The sequence below is a fragment of the Oncorhynchus mykiss genome, chromosome 5 (genome assembly GCF_013265735.2).
Source record: "Oncorhynchus mykiss isolate Arlee chromosome 5, USDA_OmykA_1.1, whole genome shotgun sequence".
Taxonomy (NCBI): domain Eukaryota; kingdom Metazoa; phylum Chordata; class Actinopteri; order Salmoniformes; family Salmonidae; genus Oncorhynchus; species Oncorhynchus mykiss.
In genome coordinates, this window is record NC_048569.1 from 24,983,417 (window position 1) to 25,005,198 (window position 21,782).

The 21,782-nt window shown below is 42.6% G+C and overlaps 1 protein-coding gene and 1 long non-coding RNA gene across 6 annotated transcripts in view; both read right to left on the reverse strand.

Moving 5' to 3' along the window:
• LOC110522839 (netrin receptor UNC5D) overlaps positions 1-21,782 on the reverse strand; it is a 310,274-nt gene that overhangs the window by 146,856 nt on the left and 141,636 nt on the right. The gene's annotated exons all lie outside the window — the stretch shown is intronic.
• LOC110523489 lies at positions 19,136-20,767 on the reverse strand. The gene is made up of 4 exons (XR_002473453.2): positions 20,449-20,767; positions 20,247-20,343; positions 20,058-20,139; positions 19,136-19,937 (listed from the first exon to the last, which is right to left on the reverse strand). It is a non-coding gene; the product is annotated as an uncharacterized LOC110523489 (long non-coding RNA).

A 21,782-nucleotide genomic window follows, 5' to 3' on the forward strand; every position in this document is an offset into this window, starting at 1 on the left:
TGAGTCAAGGCCGGACTACATGTCTGAACATAAATGTCTGTACATTATGCCTTGAATCTATTCTACCACACCCAGAAATCTGCTCCTTTTACTCTCTGTTCCGAACGCACTAGACAACCAGTTCTTTCAGCCTTTAGCCGTACCCTTATCCTACTCCTCATCTGTTCCTCTGGTGATAGAGAGGTTAACCCAGGCCCTGTATTCCCCAGTACTACACCTATTCCCTAGGTGCTATCATTTGTTGACTTCTGTAACTGTAAAATCCTTGGTTTCATGCATGTTAACATCAGAAGCCTCCTCCGTCAGTTTGTTTGTTTCACTGCTTTAGCACACTCCGCCAACCCAGATGTCCTAGCCGTGTCTGAATCCTGGCTTGAGAAGGCAACCAAAAATTCTGAAATTTCCATCCCCAACTACAACATTTTCAACCAAGACAGAACTGCCAAAGGGTGTGGAGTTGCAATCTACTGAATTGATCTGTCATGCTATCCAGGTCTGTGCACAAACAATAAGAACTTCAACTTTTAAAAATCCACTTTTCCAGAAATACAGATGAAGTCGGAAGTTTACATACACTTAGGTTGGAATCATTAAACACTCCAAAAATGTCTCTTTAACAAACTATAGTTTTGGCAAGTCGATTAGGACATCTACTTTGTGCATGACACAAGTCATTTTTCCAACAATTGTTTACATACAGATTATTTCACTAGTAATTCACTGTATCCCAATTCCAGCGGGTCAGAAGTTTACATACACTAAGTTGACTGTGCCTTTAAACAGCTTGGAAATGTAGAAAATGATATCATGGCTTTAGAAGCTTCTGTTAGGCTAATTGACATAATTTGTGTCAATTAGAGGTGTACCTGTAGATGTATTTCAAGGCCTACCTTCAAACTCAGTGTATCTTTGCTTGACATCATGGGAAAATCGAAGGAAATCTGCCAAGACCTCACACAAGTCTGGTTCATGCTTGGCAGCAATTTTCAAAAGCCTGAAGGCACCACGTTCATCTGTACAAACAATAGTACGCAAGTATAAACACCATGGGACCACGCATCCGTCATACCTCTCAGGAAGGAGACGTATTCTGTCTCCTAGAGATGAACGTACTTTGGTGCGAAAAGTGCATCATGTTGTGGGGGTGCTTTGCTGCCCGAAGGACCGGTGCACTTCACAAAATAGATGGCATCATAAGGAAGGAAAATTATGTGGATATATTGAAGCAACATCTCAAGACATCAGTCAGGAAGTTAAAGCTTGGTCGCAAATGGGTCTTCCAAATGGACAATGACCCCAAGCATACTTCCAAAGTTGTGGCAAAATGGCTTAATGACAACAAAGTCAAGGTATTGGAGTGGCCATCACAAAGCCCTGACCTCAATCCTATAGAACATTTGTGGGCTGAACTGAAAAAGTGTGTGCGAGCAAGGAGGCCTACAAACCTGATTCAGTTACACCAGCTCTGACTGGAGGAATGGGCCAAAATTCACCCAACTTATTGTGGGAAGCTTTAAAGGCAATGCTACCAAATACTAATTGAGTGTATGTAAACTTCTGACCCCTGGAAATATGATGAAAGAAACAAAAGCTGAAATAAATAATTATTTATACTATTATTCTGACATTTCACATTCTTAAAATAAAGTGGTGATCCTAACTGACCTAAAACAGGCTATTTTTACTGGGATTAAATGTCAGGAATTGTGAAAAACTGAGTTTAAATGTATTTGGCTAAGGTGTATGTAAACTTCCGACTACAACTGTAAGTCTCTCACTGTTGCCGCTTGTTATAGACCACCCTCAACCCCCAGCTGTGCCCTGGACACCATATGTGAATTAATTGCCCCCCATTTATATTCAGAGTTTGTTCTGTTAGGTGACCTAAACTGGGATTTTGTATTTATATATTTTTTATTTCACCTTTATTTAACCAGGTAAGCTAGTTGAGAACAAGTTCTCATTTACAACTGCGACCTGGCCAAGATAAAGCAAAGCAGTGCGACACAAACAACAACACAGAGTTACACATTGAATAAACAAGCGTACAGTCAATAACACAATAGAAAAAAATAAAGTCGATATACAGTGTGTGCAAATGGTGTGAGGAGATAAGGCAATAAATAGGCCATTGTAGCAAAGTAATTACAATTTAGCAGATTAACACTGGAGTGATAGATGAGCAGATGATGATGAGCAGATGATCATGTGCAAGTAGTGAAACTGGTGTGCAATAGAGGAGAAAAGTAAATCAAAACAATATGGGGATGAGGCAGGTAGATTGGGTAGATGAGATGAGGCAGGTAGATCCTAGACCTTAGTGCTGCTTTTGATACTATCGATCACCACATTCTTTTGGAGAGATTGGAAACCCAAATTGGTCTACATGGACAAGCTCTGGCCTAGTTTAGATCTTATCTGTCGGAAAGATATCAGTTTGTCCCTGTGAATGGTTTGTCCTCTGAGAAATCAACTGTAAATGTCGGTGTTCCTCATGGTTCTGTTTTAGGACCACTATTGTCTTCACTATATATTTTACCTCTTGGGGATGTCATCCGAAAACATAATGTTAACTGTGCTTCTACACCTGCATTGCTTGCTGTTTGGGGTTTCAGGCTGGGTTTCTGTACAGCATTTTGAGATATCAGCTGATGTACGAAGGACTATATAAATACATTTAATTTGATTTGATTTTGATTTGATTGGGTGGGCTATTTACAGATGGGCTATGTACAGTTGCAGCGATCAGTTATCTGCTCAAATAGCTGATGTTTAAAGTTAGTTAGGGAAATAGGCGGCCAAAGGAGGTATTGGCTTTGGGGATGACCCGTGAGATATACCTCCTGGAGCGCGTGCAAAGGCTGGGTGTTGCTACGGTGACCAGTGAGCTAAGATAAGGCGGAGCTTTACCTAGCATAGACTTATAGATGACCTGGAGCCAGTGGGTCTGGCGATGAATATGTCGCGAGGGCCAGCCGACTAAAGCATACAGGTCGCAGTGGAGGGTCTTATAAAGGTGACAAAATGGATGGCACTGTGATAGACTGCATCCAATTTGCTGAGTAGAGTATTGGAAGCTATTTTGTAGATGACATCGGGCATGCATTTGGTTTTACTAGCGTTAAGAGCAGTTGGAGGCCACGGAAGGAGTGTTGTATGGCATTTAAGCTCGTTTGGAGGTTTGTTAACCTCTTTATCCTACCCCCTCCTTTTTCGAACATTCTGTTAAAAATCACGCAACATTTCAGCGTCCTGCTACTCATGCCAGGAATATAGTATATGCATATGATTAGTATGTGTGGATAGAAAACACTCTGAAGTTTCTAAAACTGGTTAAATCACGGCTGTGACTATAACAGAGCGTGTGTTTCATCGAAAAGCGCAAGAAAAACTGGTCACTGAAAGCTGAAAAAAGTATCCATGCGCCCCTTTCATGTATTGTTTAAAGGAAACCAAATTTAATATGGAGACGGATGCAATTCCAGCTTCCACACGATGTCGCCAAAAACGTCATTTTCATTGACAAAAATCCTTTGAGACATTACCAATTACCAATTACCGAATCTGCGTCTCAAGTAGGATCAAGAAGTTAACAGATGTATACAGAATGATGTCGTCTGCATAGAGGTGGATCAGGGAATCACCCGCAGCAAGAGCGACATTGTTGATATATACAGAGAAAAGAGTCGGCCAGAGAATTGAACCCTATGGTACCCCCATAGAGAATGCCAGCGGTCCGGACAACAGGCCCTCAGATTTGACACACTAAACTCTGTCTGAGAAGTAGTTGGTGAACCAGGCGAGGCAGTCATTTGAGAAACCAAGACTGTTGAGTCTGCCAATAAGAATACGGTGATTGACAGAGTCGAAACCCTTGGCCAGGTCGATGAAGATGGCTGCACAGTATTGTCTTTTATCAATGGCGGTTATGATATCGTTTAGGACCTTGAGCGTGGCTGAGGTGCACCCATGACCAGCTCGGAATCCAGATTGCATCGCGGAGAAGGTACGGTGGGATTCGAAATGATCGGTGATCTGTTTGTTAACTTGGCTTTCGAAGACGTTAGAAAGGCAGGTAGGATAGATATAGGTCTGTAACAGTTTGGGTCTAGGGTGTCTCCCCCTTTCAAGAGGGGGGAATCCAGATTGCATAGCGGAGAAGGTATGGTGGGATTCGAAATGATCAGTGATCTGTTTGTTAACTTGGCTTTCGAAGACATTAGAAAGGCAGGTAGGATAGATATACATTGGGGCAAAAAAGTATTTAGTCAGCCACCAATTGTGAAAGTTCTCCCACTTAAAAAGATGAGAGAGGCCTGTAATTTTCATCATAGGTACACTTCAACTATGACAGACAAAATGAGTAAAGAAAACCAGAAAATCACATTGTAGGATTTTTAATGAATTTATTTGCAAATTATGGTGGAAAATAAGTATTTGGTCAATAACAAAAGTTAATCTCAATACTTTGTTATATACCCTTTGTTGGCAATGACAGAGGTCAAACGTTTTCTGTAAGTCTTCACAAGGTTTTCACACACTGTTGCTGGTATTTTGGCCCATTCCTGCTTCACGGAAACATGGCTCACTCGAGAGACGCTATCGGAGTCAGTGCAGCCAGCTGGTTTCTACACGTATCGCGCCGACAGAAACAAGCATCTTTCTGGTAAGAAGAGGGGCGGGGGGGGGGGGGGGGGGGCGTATGCCTTATGATTAACGAGACGTGGTGTAATCATAACAACATACAGGAACTCAAGTCCTTCTGTTCACCTGACTTAGAATTCCTCACAATCAAATGTCGACCGCAATTATCTACCACGGGAATTCTCTTCGATTATAATCACAGCCGTATATATTCCCCCCCAAGCAGACACATCGATGGCCCTGAACAAACTTTATTTGACTCTATGTAAACTGGAAACCACATATCCTGAGGTTGCATTCATTGTAGCTGGGGATTTTAACAAGGCTAATCTGAAAACAAGACTCCCTAAATTCTGTCAGCATATCGATTGTGCAACCAGGGCTGGTAAAACCCTGGATCATTGTTATTCTAACTTCCGCGACGCATATAAGGCCCTCCACCGCCCTCCTTTTGGAAAAACTGACCACGACTCCATTTTGTTGCTTCCAGCCTACAGACAGAAACTAAAACAAGAAGCTCCCGTGCTCAGGTCTGTTCAACGCTGGTCCGACCAATCTGATTCCACGCTTCAAGACTGCTTCGATCACGTGGATTGGGATATGTTCTGCATTGCGTCCAACAACAACATTGACGAATACGCCAATTCGGTGAGCGAGTTCATAAGAAAGTGCATTGGCGATGTTATACCCATAGCAAAGATTAAAACATTCCCAAACCAGAAACCGTGGATTAATGGCAGCATTCGCGCGAAACTGAAAGCACGAACCACTGCTTTTAACCAGGGCAAGGTGACCGGAAACATGACCGAATACAAACAGTGTAGCTATTCCCTCTGCAAGGCAATCAAACAAGCTAAGCGTGAGTATAGAGACAAAGTAGAGTTGCAATTCAACGGCTCAGACACAAGGGGTATGTGGCAGGGTCTACATCAATTACGTATAACAAAAAGAAAACCAGCCACGTCGCAAACCAGGATGTCTTGCTCCCAGGCAGACTAAATAACTTCTTTGCTCGCTTTGAGGACAATACAGTGCCACTGACACGGCCCGCTACCAAAACCTGCAGACTCTCCTTCACTGCAACCGACGTGAGTAAAACATTTAAATGTGTTAACCCTCGCAAGGCTGCAGGCTCAGACGGCATCCCCAGCCGCGTCCTCAGAGCATGCGCAAACCAGCTGGCTGGTGTGTTTACAGACATATTCAATCAGTCCTTATCCCAGTCTGCTGTTCCCACATGCTTCAAGAGGGCCACCATTGTTCCTGTTCCAAAGAAAGCTAAGGTAACTGAGCTAAACGACTACTACTAGCACTCACTTCCGTCATCATGAAGTGCTTTGAGAGACCAGTCAAGGACCATATCACCTCCACCCTACCTGACACCCTAGACCCACTCCAATTTGCTTACCGCCCCAATAGGTCCACAGACGACGCAATCACAACCACACTGCACACTGGACCCATCTGGACAAGAAGAATACCTATGTGAGAATGCTGTTCATCAACTACAGCTCAGCATTTAACACCATAGTACCCTCCAAACTCGTCATCAAGCTCGAGATCCTGGGTCTCGACCCCGCAGCAGAGGGAGCACCCCCCTATCCACATCGACGGGACAGTAGTGGAGAGGGTAGTAAGTTTTAAGTTCCTCGGCGTACATATCACGGACAAAATTAATTGGTCCACCCACACAGACAGCGTTGTGAAGAAGGTGCAGCAGCGCATCTTCAACCTCAGGAGGCTGAAGAAATTCGGCTTGTCACCAAAAGCACTCACAAACTTCTACAGATGCACAATCGAGAGCATCCTGTCGGGCTGTATCACAGCTTGGTATGGCAACTGCTCCGCCCACAACCGTAAGGCTCTCCAGATGTTAGTGAGGTCTGCACAACGCATCACGGGGGGCAAACTACCTGCCCTCCAGGACACCTACACCACCTGATGTCACAGGAAGGCCATAAATATCATCAAGGACAACAACCACCCGAGCCACTGCCTGTTCACCCCGCTATCATCCAGAAGGCGAGGTCAGTACAGGTGCATCAAAGCAGGGTAAAGAGACTGAAAAACAGCTTCTATCTCAAGGCCATCAGACTGGCCACTAACATTGAGTGGCTGCTGCCAACATATTAACTCAACTCCAGCCACTTTAATAATAGAAATTGATGTAAAAAATGTATCACTAGCCACTTTAAACAATGCCAATTTATATAATGTTTACATACCCTACATTACTCATCTCATATGTATATGTATATACTGTACTCTATATAATCTACTGCATCTTGCCATCTTTATGTAATACATGTATCACTAGCCACTTTAAACTAAGCCACTTTTATGTTTACATACCCTACATTACTCATCTCATGTGTATATACTGTACTTGATACCATCTACTGCATCTTGCCTATGTCGTTCTGTACCATCACTCATTCATATATCTTTATGTACATATTCTTTACATATTCTTTATCCCTTATGTGTATAAGGTAGTAGTTGTGGAATTGTTAAGGTTAGGTTACTCGTTGGTTATTACTGCATTGTCAGAAGTAGAAGCACAAGCATTTCACTTCATTCGCATTAACATCTGCTAACCATGTGTATGTGACAAATACAATTTGATTTGATTTGATTTGAACTGGGTAAGTAGAAGCATCTGCTCCGATGTCCGGCTAAGGCCGGTTGAGGGCACAGCGGATGGAGTTAAGTCGGCGGACCAGTCGTGGTGGTACGGCGGGGTGCCGTGTCGACAAAGGGTCCAGACGAGATGGCGAAAGAGGTCATTGTAGTTTGCCAGCCGGGAGATGCGCCTGGTTCGCGGCTAACTGGTGCTAGCTTCGGGGCCGGGACGTTATCCACTATAGCCACTCGGTAGCAGCAATGATCCGTTGCACAGGTCCAGAGCTTACACAAGGATCCAGTGGAGTGATGGATTCTAGCCACGTTGGGAGAGTCCAGAAGGCATTGGCCGAGTGATCACAGAGTAGGCTGGGATGTGGGCCTGGCTCAGGGCTAGCTTCGGGGCTGGGTCACTCGGTGGCAGCTAGCTACCTGTGATGATCAGGAGTGATGGTCCAGGGTTTACGGCAGGAATCCGGCATTATAGTGGAGAAAACAGTCCAATGCTGGCAAGTATTATCCAGGCTAAAAAACTTCTGGTGTCTGTGCAGAAGGAAAGGCCACTAGCAGTGGCTATAAATGGCTAAATAGCTAGTAGTTAATTACAGTGCCTTGCGAAAGTATTCGGCCCCCTTGAACTTTGCGACCTTTTGCCACATTTCAGGCTTCAAACATAAAGATATAAAACTGTATTTTTTTGTGAAGAATCAACAACAATTGGGACACAATCATGAAGTGGAACGACATTTATTGGATATTTCAAACTTTTTTAACAAATCAAAAACTGAAAAATTGGGCGTGCAAAATTATTCAGCCCCTTTACTTTCAGTGCAGCAAACTCTCTCCAGAAGTTCAGTGAGGATCTCTGAATGATCCAATGTTGACCTAAATGACTAATGATGATAAATACAATCCACCTGTGTGTAATCAAGTCTCCGTATAAATGCACCTGCACTGTGATAGTCTCAGAGGTCCGTTAAAAGCGCAGAGTGCATCATGAAGAGCAATGAACACACCAGGCAGGTCCGAGATACTGTTGTGAAGAAGTTTAAAGCCGGATTTGGATACAAAAAGATTTCCCAAGCTTTAAACATCCCAAGGAGCACTGTGCAAGCGATAATATTGAAATGGAAGGAGTATCAGACCACTGCAAATCTACCAAGACCTGGCCGTCCTCCCTCTAAACTTTCAGCTCATACAAGGAGAAGACTGATCAGAGATGCAGCCAAGAGGCCCATGATCACTCTGGATGAACTGCAGAGATCTACAGCTGAGGTGGGAGACTCTGTCCATAGGACAACAATCAGTCGTATATTGCACAAATCTGGCCTTTATGGAAGAGTGGCAAGAAGAAAGCCATTTCTTAAAGATATCCATAAAAAGTGTTGTTTAAAGTTTGCCACAAGCCACCTGGGAGACACACCAAACATGTGGAAGAAGGTGCTCTGGTCAGATTAAACCAAAATTGAACTTTTTGGCAACAATGCAAAACGTTATGTTTGGCGTAAAAGCAACATAGCTCATCACCCTGAACACACCATCCCCACTGTCAAACATGGTGGTGGCAGCATCATGGTTTGGGCCTGCTTTTCTTCAGCAGGGACAGGGAAGATGGTTAAAATTGATGGGAAGATGGATGGAGCCAAATACAGGACCATTCTGGAAGAAAACCTGATGGAGTCTGCAAAAGACCTGAGACTGGGACGGAGATTTGTCTCTCGATGTGCAAAACTGATAGAGACATACCCCAAGCGACTTACAGCTGTAATCGCAGCAAAAGGTGGCGCTACAAAGTATTAACTTAAGGGAGCTGAATAATTTTGCACGCCCAATTTTTCAGTTTTTGATTTGTTAAAAAAGTTTGAAATATCCAATAAATGTCGTTCCACTTCATGATTGTGTCCCACTTGATTCTTCACAAAAAAGTACAGTTTTATATCTTTATGTTTGAAGCCTGAAATGTGGCAAAAGGTCGCAAAGTTCAAGGGGGCCGAATACTTTCGCAAGGCACTGTAGCTGGTTAGTTTCTAATGGCTAGCTTCTGATGGAGGTTCTGGCTATAAGGTCTAAAAAATAGCGGATCCGTGTCACATTGGGTGAGGCGGGTAACCGGAAAGTATATTTAATTTAAAAATGGAAAAGAGATTGAAAATAAATTGAAATTTATACAAAAAAAGACAAAAAAGACAAAAGTATACGAGAGGATGAGAAACCACGTCTGCAATGCTACACCATCTTGGAGTGAAAAGCTTAATACCCCGGCCGTCCTACAATCTAAGCTCGATGCCCTCAATCTCACACAAATTATCATGGAACCTACCAGGTACAACCCTAAATCTGTAAACACGGGCACCCTCATAGATATCATCCTGACCAACCTGCTCTCTAAATATACATCTGCTGTCTGCAACCAGGATCTCAGCGATCACTGCCTCATTGCCTGCGTCAGTAATGGAACCGCGGTCAAATGACCACCCCTCATCACTCTCAAACGCTCCCTAAAACACTTCAGCGAGCAAGCCTTTCTAATCGACCTGGCCCGGGTATCCTGGAAGAATATTGACCTCATTCCGTCAGCAGAGGATGCTTGGATACTCTTCGTCCACGCGATATGCAACTTTTCGTGGAAGTTAGGAACCAATATCCACAGGCAGTTAGGAAAGCAAAGGCAAGGTTCTTCAAACAGAAATGTGCATCCTGTAGCATAAACTCCAAAAAGTTCTGGGACACTGTAAAGTCCATGGAGAAAAATAGCACCTCCTCCCAGCTGCCCACTGCACTGAGGATAGGAAACACTGTCACCACTTATAAATCTACGATAATTGAGAATTTCAATAAGCATTGGCTGGCCATCCTTTCCTCCTGGCTACCCATACCCCGGTCAACAGCTCTGCACCCCCCCACAGCTACTTTCCCAAGCCTCCACCATTTTGCCTTCACCCAAATCCAGATAGCTGATGTTCTGAAAGAGCTGCAAAATCTGGACCTCTACAAATTAGCTGGGCTAGACAATATGGACCCTCTCTTCCTAAAATAATCCACCGCAATTGTTGCAACCCCTGTTACTAGCCTGTTCAATGTCTGAGATCCCTAAAGATTGGAAAGCTGCCGCGGTCATCCCCTTCTTCAAAAGGGGAGACACCCTAGACCCAAACTGTTACAGACCTATATCTATCCTACCCTGCCCTTCTAAAGTCTTCAAAAGCCAAGTTAACAAACAGATCACCGATCATTTCGAATCCCACCGTACCTTCTCCGCGATGCAATCTGGATTCCGAGATGGTCATGGGTGCACCTCAGCCACGCTCAAGGTCCTAAACGATATCATAACAGCCATCGATAAAAGACAGTACTGTGCAGCCGTCTTCATCGACCTGTCCAAGGCTTTCGACTCTGTCAATCACCGTAACCTTATCGGCAGACTCAATAGCCTTGGTTTCTCAAATGACCACCTACTTTGCAGACAGAGTTCAGTGTGTCAAATCAGAGGGCCTGTTGTCCGGACCTCTGGCAGTCTCTATGGGGGTACCACAGGGCTCAATTCTTGGGCCAACTCTTTTCTCTATAAATATCAACGATGTCGCTATTGCTGCGGGTGATTCCCTGATCCACCTCTACGCAGACGACACCATTCTGTATACATCTGGCACTTCTTTGGACACTGTGTTAACTAACCTCCAAACGAGCTTCAATGCCATACAGCACTCCTTCCGTGGCCTCCAACTGCTCTTAAACGCCAAATGCATGCTTTTCAACCATTCCCTTCCCTCACCCAGCCCGCCCAACTAGCATCACTACTCTGGACGGTTCTGACCTAGAATACGTGGACAAATACAAATACCTAGGTGTCTGGCTAGACTGTAAACTCTCCTTCCAGACTCACATTAAGCATCTCCAATCCAAAATTAAGTATAGAATCAGCTTCCTATTTCGCAACAAAGCATCCTTCTCTCATGCTGCCAAACATACCCTCTTAAAACTGCTTAGTCTACCAATCCTTGACTTCGGCGATGTCATTTATAAAATAGCCTCCAACACTCTACTCAGCAAATTGGATGCAGTCTATCACAGTGCCATCCGTTTTGTCTCCAAAGCCCCATATACTACCCACCACTGCGACCTGTATGCTCTCGTTGGCTGGCCCTCGTTTCATATTCATCCCCAAACCCACTGGCTCCAGGTCATCTATAAGTCTTTGCTAGGTAAAGCCCTGCCTTATCTCAGCTCATTGGTCACCGTAGCAGCACCCACCCGTAGCACGCGCTCCAGCAGGTAGATTTCACTGGTCACCCACAAAGCCAACTCCTCCTTTGGCCACCTTTCCTTCCAGTTCTCTGCTGCCAATGAATGGAACGAATGGAACGAATTGCAAAAATCAATGAAGTTGGAGACTCATAACTTTAAGCGTCAGCTGTCAGAGCAGCTTACAGATCATTGCACCTGTACATAGCCCATCTGTAAATAGCCCACCCAACTACCAATATCCTCATATTGTTTTTTGATTTTTTTGCTCCTTTGTACCCCAGTATCTCTACTTGCACATTCATCTTCTGCTCATCTATCACTTCAGCGTTAATTGCAAAAAAATATATATTTTGCCGCTATGGCCTATTTATTCCCTTACCTCCCTAATCTTACTTCATTTGCACACACTGTATCTAGACTTTTCTATTGTGTTATTGACTGTACGTGTATTTATTCCATGTGTAACTCTGTGTTGCTTGTGTCACACTGCTTTTCTTTATCTTGGCCAGGTTGCAGTTGTAAATGAGAACTTGTTCTGAACTGGCCTACCTGGTTAAATACAGGTGAAATAAAAAATACATTAAAATAAAATAAACACAACAATAAACTTAGTTCATCAACCCTACCCAGGGCTGCAAACAGTATGCACGGTGGTAGATGTGTAGGTGTTGGGACTCGGTATAGGACATATGTGAAAAAAGAGAAGATAGCGACAGAGGGAGGGCGGGAGGGAAAACATCTGAGAGTGAAAGGCAGAGTGAAAAGGAGAAAGATGACCTAAGACATTGAGAAAGAGCAAAGCATGACGAGAAAAATAGAGTATGGGAGAGTGAGCGACAGAGAAAGTAAGAGCTCGGCCCTCAACAACAGTCCCAGCCCAGTGGCCCTGACCGGTGGCCAGGTTATCAGGCCAGCAGAGCGTCGTCATGGACACACACACAAAGCTAGGATTGGCAGCCAACACCTGGAACTTGTCATAATGAGCTCCTTCTGTGTGCCATAAAGCTGCTTATATTCGGCTTCAAGGCCTTTGCTGCCATACTGGGGCCCCGGTTGAACGAACATTTGCTTCATTTACAAGGACGCTTATGATGGACTTGGTAATGCTACGGCTGATCCAGCCACAGCCCTGACACGGCTCTCTACACATAGCCTTGAGGAGCCATAATACAGACATACAGCATGTCTGTATCATTTACACTTTCTCTGCGGTGGCTCTACATGGGCCGATGGTCATCAGTCATCACAAGTGACTTTATCGCTCAGGTGTCAAGGATAACAACATCAAGGAAACAGTGGACAGTAAATGGAGAGAGGGAACAAGAGAGAGAAAGAGAGGGAGTGAGAAAGGGAGAGGTGTGTATGTGTGACAGAGAGAGACAGAACACATTGAGAGAAAGAGAGAGCGAATGAAAGCGAGAGAAAAAAAGAGGTGGTCGAGGTGTAGGAAACACTATTAAGAGTAATGAATGTCAGTGTGCCTTTCCTCTCCTGACGATCCAGGTGCCTTTGCCAATTATCCTGACAGACAGAGGTCTGATTCATCTCCTCTGCCACCTGGGGATACTCTTCATCTCAATGCCAAACACTGGCCTCGTCAGAGGAGATAGCACAGGGACTAAGGCCACTCTCTCTACTACAGACCAATGGAGAGACGGGGACTAGAGAACCAGAGAGAGTGAGGCAAAGATGGTCACTCTTTACCACAGAGCAATGGAGAGAAGAGAGACTACAGAGTGATGCAAAGATGATCCCTCTACTACAGACCAGTGGAAACAGTGGAGAGGCATTGTGGCGAAATCCTGCACGGAGCCTTCACCGTTGTGCTGCCACTTTAAGAGCGCACCAGCTGTCAGGAAGGAGGATGTAAAAATGGCTCTTTCGTCTCTGTGTGAGAGTCTTGTTTGGTGCGGCACTTTTCTCTGTGTGTGCAAGTCTTTGCAGTAGTCTTTTTTGTTTTTGGTGCTTAGTTGTGAAAGTTTTAAGTCAGACCGCCGGTGTACCGCTTTAATACGTGTTTGGAACACCGCCGATCTGACTTAAAACTACTGGCAAACAGGCTTCATTCTAGGCAGTCTCTCTTCTGCTGATGTGTATGTCTCTATCCTACTCTCTTTTCATATCGACAGGGGAAAATCTGCCTGACGTCCCAACAAAAATCTTCATCTTTAAACCTCTCTAACCCGCTACAACATGGACTTCTGTACAGAGCAGAGAGAACAGGTGGCTGCTACGAGACCACGGAGAGACCGTGTCTTCCGTCTGTGTTGTCCGTCTTGCTAACTTGTTTTTATTCCTGGCCCACAGAAGACCTTTTGCCCTTTGCCAGGTCATCATTGTAAATAAGAATTTGTTCTTAATTGACCTGCCTGGTAAAATATAGGTTAAATAAGACTATAGACCTGAGAGAGAGATACGAACGTGAGACAGAGATGGCCACTCTCAACCAGTCATCAATAGTGATGCTAGAGAACAGAGAGAGAAAGAAGAATGAGGTAGACGTGATCACACTCTACAGACCAATGGAGAGAACAGAGAGACAGTAGAGGCAGAGTTACAAAGTGCCAAGAGAATAGAGACATTTCTAGCCAACAATTAGCCTAGCATGCCAGGCTAATCTATGGCATCTATGCCACTGACAGTGGATAAAACTGCCCCTATCAATTTCACCAGCAGCTTGAGACATTGTGATAATGAGGCATTAAACAAACCATCCCCTTATTGCTTATTCCCCGTCTCGGGTAAAGGATGTTGTGGGTATAAGGCCTCCATTTTAAATCAAGGCCACAATAAGGAAATTAAAGGGGCTTTTGTTCAGTTTGGAATTGTTAGGATAAATTAAGAGATAATTAGGGCATCATCCATCCCCCATAATGCGTGCAATCCTTTTGTCAACACTGCTCAGTGAGTTAATTGCACACAAAATATTCATAAACGTCTGGCCTCCTAACAACGAAAAGGGAAGTAAATTAATATACCTATACATCAAAACACTAATGAATATTCAGAGCCTGGGGGTGTGGAAAATAAATAAATGATTACGGTTTCACAACACTTTGCAGAATTAATTTCGAGAGTGCTTTTTCACCTAAAACGAACAATAAATTGCATAACTAATGAAGCACCAAGGAAATGTACAGTATACAGCACCTCATTTCTAATCATGGTAGAGATAGAGGCTAGAGAAGCTGAGTTTAAAGTAGCACAAACATGCACATCTATAAACAAATCAATTCCCAATCTTATGTTTGCTCAGTGCATTAAGGGAGATCATTAAAGTCAATTGTTTGAAGCATCGCGTTGCTTAACAATATTTTAAAGTCCACGGAATACACTCTCTCAAGGTATTGAATAAAACTAAATTGAACCTTCAATTGTTGAGCCACACTAGCACTTTTAACATGACAACCAGGCTCTGTAGAATGGAGTTCTCATTTCTGAACACCATGAAAAACATTGTGTTCATGTCCAACCTTGACTACAGCAATGATCTAAAGACAATGTTTTGGCAAATTCTGATTGGAATGACATAATTCTCCTTTTTCAAATAGCTCCAAATGCAATATGTCTCCTTCATATGGATCCTACTGCCATGTTTGTTTTCGATTAGAACTGTCTTATCCTGCTAAAGGAAATGACAGACAATGACTCATACCGCCTAAATAGCAAACTATTAAGAAAGAGGGGTTTTACCCCACTGGATTTGTCCTAGTACCGTAACTTTTTTCTACTTATTAAATTACTATTGAACATACTTTGGAATCATTGCATTCAATTTTAAAGTGATAGTTCACAAAAAAATGGCAAACCTCAATCGTGGTCTAATGTTGTAGTGTAGATCCAGCTATATGGCTCAAACCCAATGAATGGGAATTGCCAGGCACCATCTCCACACTAGAACATCTTAAGACTGTGTGAAAATGTCTGACAAACTTTGATTTTGTATTGAACTACCACTTTAATGCAACAGTAATGTAAATAAACATACAGTACTTTATCATTACATAACTCCTTGATTACTATTTGAGAGTGACTTGCATAGCTCTAAAGAAGATTGATGAGAAAGCAGCTCTCAAACTCAATTAAGAGGAGTCATGATGATGTTAATTAACCTGTAGACATCTCGTCTGCCACTTGATCATTCCAGTGTAGAGTTTGATGGCTTTAAATGCTTCCAAAGAAGCACTTCACACATCACTCACAATTCCACCTAGTCATTCAAGACACTCATAAAAGGCAATTAAAGTGTCATTTTCACCTCCCTGCGTCAATTAAGCCTTTGGCTCGCATTCTTGCCTAAAAGTCTGTACGTTCTGTATCTGTACACAACGGTGTAATACAATGCATCATCTCTGACCCTGTACAGTAGCATAGGACACTAAAAGCACACTTGTTAGCCAGTTTATTATTTTTGATCTTCTCCGGTTATACATCAGTCTATATTTGGAAGACGGCATCTTTTCATAAACATTAAAACGCAGAGACCCTGTAGTGAAAGCTCATAGAACCCGGAGACCGGCTGAGAACATTATGTTCACAAACCCCATTGATTTAATAGAGACCATTATGAGATGTTATCAAAGAAACCCACCGCTGTGATTTCACCATTTCAACATAATTCACAATAATAATTACCTCCCGAACTTCAAACTGTGGCAGTTACTGTTAATTGCAGTGTTGCTGGAGTGACTATGGATTATCCCAGATTCCGCCACCTAGGCGGTGATGTCTCACTGAAAAGCTGGAATTAATAGTACAAATACGACAATATTTAGAGATGATTTTTTAAAATGTTTTTCAGGCCAGGGCTGGAAAGCCAAAGTCTCTCTCTAAAGAATCTATCCCTTTATCTGAGGGATCACTTTAGAAATACTCTTCACTGATTACCTTTTCTCTGGTCTCACTCTCATGGCGCCAATAGAGACAATAGTCTTGTCGCCCGCTCCAAGACAACTTTGCAGCTTTTTTTGTGTTATTTTTTTAAACTTTGCTATTATTTCTTATGATCGCCAAGCACTTTGTACATTAGGTCATTGGTTACCTAATTACATTTTGATTTTCCTGACCTGGACACTTCTACTTCGCTCTGTTTATCCTACCCAGTGTTTTTCCCAAGAGACAACAGCATAGATGGGGCAGGACATCCAACTTGCAAGTAAGGCTGAGAAGACAGGCAAATCGCCTCCCGCTTCCCAGTATCTTGCTAGACAATGTTCAGTCAATGGACAATAAGCTGGATGATTGAGAACCTCCTTTCAACAAGATGTGAGAGACTGCAATGTCGTCTGCTTTGTTGAGACGTTGCTTACACCATTGGTACTCAACCCAGCCATTTAACCCGCTGGATTTTCCATCGGATGGTGGGATAGGACAAAAGCATCATGGAAAAGCAAAGGAGGAGGGGTACGATTCATGATCAACAACTCTTGGTGTGACCACAGAAATGTCGAAAAAGCTTCTGTAATTCTGTTCACCCTATCTGGAGTTTCTGACGATAAAATGTCGACCCCATTATCTCCCGAGAAACTTTTATTCCGTTATCCTCACGGCTGTATGGGCTGAGAACATTATACATTCCCCCATGGGGGAATGTATACAAATCACGGATAATAAAGGGAAAACACTGACACATCACTTCCAGACAAGCTAAACACCTTTTTTGCTCGCTTCGAGAAAAACAACATTGATCCGCCGTTGTGGGCCCCCGCTGCTCAGGAGGATTGTTGGCTCTCGATCTCTGTGGCCGATGTGAGTAAGACTGTCAATCGTATTGACTCTCCCAAGGCTGCCAGCCTGGATGGCATCCCAAGCCGCGTCCTCAGAGCATGAGCAGACCAGCTGGCTGGAGTGTTTAAGGGCATATTCAAACTCTCCCTATCTCAAATCTGTTGTCCCCACATGCTTCAAGATGTTCACCATTGTTCCTGTACCCAAGCATGCTAAGGTAACTGAACTAAATTACTTCTGTCATCATGAAGGTGTTGGGTTCTGAGAATAGGAAATATACTTATTCATGTCACTGAGGGAGAAAGGGGAATGTATAACATTTACATTATGTCAGGATATGTTATTGTTAGCCATCAGGGATCCTATGGGAGGGATCCTCTGGGAGGAGAAGAGACACAGTCTGGTACCAGGCACCATGACAGCCGTGAGTTGGGGAGAAGTTAGCACTTTGGGGTAGAGGTCAGGTCAGATGAAGTGAGGAAGAACAGATGGTTCTGTCTAGCAACAAAGATGCATTGGCTGTTCAGATGTGTAGGAGGAGGCTCGGACTAGGAGGAAGTGTTAAATATCAGTTATTTTGTGAAATGTCGTTGCCTAATGCAGTTGTAATGATCACCTGGGAAGAATTACATTTGGTTAAGCATTCATAGTGTCCATTGAGGTTTTTACTCTGAAAATTAGAACCTAACAAAAGGACTTTGAGAGGCAAGTCAAGGACCATATCCCCTCCAGCTTCAAGTTCCTTGGTGTGCAAATCGACACAATGGTGAAGAAGGCACATATGCGCCTCTTCAATCTCAGGCAGCTGAAGAAAGTCGGCATGGCCCCTAAGACCCACACAAACTTCTACATATGTACAGTGGTTCCTCCTTTGAAAGTTGCGAGCTTATACTGCGGGACTTAGAGGTACCCAGCGTCACGGCTTCATTGCTCCAGACCACCACAAGGGGGAGTTAGAGCAATCATATCGAGTGGTTCCAAATGACGGATTAGAGACAGAGCCACCCCTCCCTGGTGGCTTTCTTCAGCAAAGATGGCTGACAAAACATTACAGGGAGGCAAATGTAAGTAGTTATAACGTCATAATGAGTCAGGCAAAAAAATTACAATTGAGAGGAATGTGTTAGTTACTGTAGAGACAAACAATTGTGCATTTTTTTGTCATAAAGTTAATTTACAAAAGTTTTTCTGTCATATCCAATACCAGGTGTATCAAACTCCATTCTGTGAATGCTGCTGTGTCTGCATGTATATATTACAATTATACACTTCAACAGTGTTTACCACTCCTGCTCCTGGGACATCAATGATTACACATTGTAACTATGCAATAGACTAGAAACATAATTTTGTAATTCATATATACAGAATAAAAAAACAGTACATTCACGCCCACAAGCGTGCTAAATGACACGTGGAAGAGAGCGAGGAACCAGATGGGAGTAACTAACCAGGCTGTTTGCTCTGAGACCGGCATAATAATGTAATGAAACAAGCAGGGAGCAGGTTTCGAACCCTCTAACATTCTAGCCCTAAATCCAGCACACTATCGACTGTGCCCAAATTTATTAATTGGGGTTGGGGCCGTAAAAATACTTTATCTATTGGAATCTTTAACATTTGGAAAGGGGAAAGGTGTTAGGTGTGACCCCCCCCCCCCCCCCTCATTTGTGTCTATCTTTCCACATCTACCTAAACACGTATCTACCTAGACACGGTTCATGTTTTGAAAATTAAATAAATATATATATATGTTTGAATTCAGTCTGTATCACAGGCTGGTGCTGAAAATATAGCTAGCTTGTTATGCAAGTGTTGCACACCAACAGATGTAGAAAACCTACACCAGACAAGCAATTAATTTCAACAATAATCTTCATTTTAATTTGACTTTACAAACAACAAGAGGGCTTAATTGGAGTCTATTTCTTTGGAGCCTTGACCTATATAATATAACTTAACCTGCTGAGGTAGGCTACGAGGCTTTATTAGGCCTACTTATAATTGCAACTGGTCTAAAATGCAGCATCCTACATAGAACAATCATTTAAAGAAAAAAAGTCTGCACATTCGATCTAAACAATGGAACTAATAATTAAAAGTGCACATTTCTAAATCCCAAACTATACAAGTAATTGGAAAGGTAGATACAAATGATGTGTAACACAATACAGAATGTAAACAAGACGCTGTGTTTTTATTTACAACTGGAGGCATTTTGAAAACAGGTTTTCAAACACTTGTTTTTCACAACTGTAGCAGGTGAAGCCCATCATGCAAATGTTTCCTATTAGCAGGACAATATGCTTTTTATAACCCGGCTACTGTTGTGAAAATCCCCAAACTTGCAATGTATTCAACGCTTAAGTACTCTAAAGTGTTACATTTCTAACTCAGAACAGCAGTACAGTACTTATTCAGCAACATCTTTGTTCTTTTTTTAATAAAATAATTAGAAAAAATACATTCAAATGTGGATGTTTATATAAACTACAAACTATAAACAACAAACTACGACCACAGGTAAAACCTTGCTGAGATGATCAATGTATTTGTTGCATTGTTACATCTTCAATTTCTAGCGCCAAAACATCTTGATGGCCTCGACCAGTTCATCTTTGCTTGTCGGCTTGGCAGAGTTACGAATGAGTGTTTTCAGTTGATGCCAAACAAGTTAGATGGGGTTTAAATCCGGAGACCTACATGTAGAGATGAAACAAATATTTGTAGATGTACTGTAGGCCTACAGAAGGTGTTGTAGGTCTTTTATTTATTTATTTTTATTGAACCTTTATTTTGCTACATAAAGGTCTACTTACTCTGCTGGCGTCTTGACCCAGTTTATGCCCTTATTTGCAATACAAACCTGGGCGGCAGTGTGTTGTGGGTCATTGTCTGCATCTGGAAAAGAAAGAAAGACATTTAGCTTAACAGCCCAAATTAGGTACAATAATAGAACTATACACGTAAATAGACCTAAACGTAACTAAATATTGCTATAATCCTACCTTGAAAGAAACGATGTGTACCCAGAAACACCTCTCTGACATAGGGTCCAGCATATCTCAATGATTTCTTCCTCAAAGAAATCTCGAGCCTTGATTCCTGAAAAAGGAGGCAAGAGTGAATTATTGTGGAACACATAGCAGTCTGTGAGGTGTAGGCTACAATATTTGATGAACCTTTTGCTTTGTAAATAGCCAAATTTACCATGAAAAATCAAATATGGGCCTGTTCCCTGGCAAAAAATTGCCCCCCACACATGGAGTTTGAGTGGATACTTGCTTGGTCGTCTTTATTTTTTTTTTAGCAAATTGCTCAAGGGCCACGGTTGATTAGTCTGTGAATATGACGTTATTGAATGTCTCGCCAGCTTTGATCCATGCCTAGGCCTGCAGAACGCAAAGTTTTTTGTTTGTCAGATGAATCATTGGGTCGAAACTACAGAACAGTACAAAACAAGCGAACACACTTTAACACACAGGTTAATGTTCTGATCATTAAAAAAATTAATAATAATAATAATATATATATATATTTAAAACATTTCTTACCAAGCCTTTCCGTAAGTCCACCCAAGTTTCTTCAACTGTCTTCTTACTGTAATTAGAGCGATGTTGATTTCGTGCCGTGATGCCAGCAAATTACAGATTGCCTTTGCTGATCGCTCGTCATCTTCATTCATCAGTGAGTCAATGGCTTGAATAGTCTCGCTGGAAATGAAATACAATGTGAAAATGTGCAGCATACAGTAAAGACCAGCAGTCAATTTATTTAAGCATTATTTGTAGCATTATTAGGCCTACATTAAAGTTTCGTAGCCTACTGTACCTGTTAATTTTCCTGGACTTTCAAGTTCGGTGTAAAACAGTTTTTGCAATTAGCACTGTCCGTGACAGTATTTATGAAATGCATCCAGTAGATTTTTCGTTCCTCCTGAAAGCCCTAATCTGCTCATTTAAATTAATAGAGATCCTGGTCATGGTGCTACAGTACAATCAAAGTGAGGACAATTGGCAATCTGCTGTATACTTATAGCCTATTGTAACCTGAAAGTCACACCTTTTCTCACCCTGCCCAAAACTCCACCCTTAACACAGTTACCATTCAAAAACCAGCTGTTAATAAAAATAAAAAAATCACATTGCAACCAAAGAGAACAGATAAAATTGACATTGTTTTCATCAAACAAGCTTCTTTCCATGGTGCTACCCGTTCCAGGGTTAGGACTGTAACCACCAGCTTCTTTCTATGGTGCTACCCGTTCCAGGGTTAGGACTGTAACCACCAGCTTCTTTCTATGGTGCTACCCGTTCCAGGGTTAGGACTGTAACCACCAGCTTCTTTCTATGGTGCTACCCGTTCCAGGGTTAGGACTGTAACCACTAGCTTCTTTCTATGGTGCTACACATTCCAGGGTTAGGACTGTAACCACCAGCTTCTTTCTATGGTGCTACCCGTTCCAGGGTTAGGACTGTAACCACTAGCTTCTTTCTATGGTGCTACACGTTCCAGGGTTAGGACTGTAACCACCAGCTTCTTTC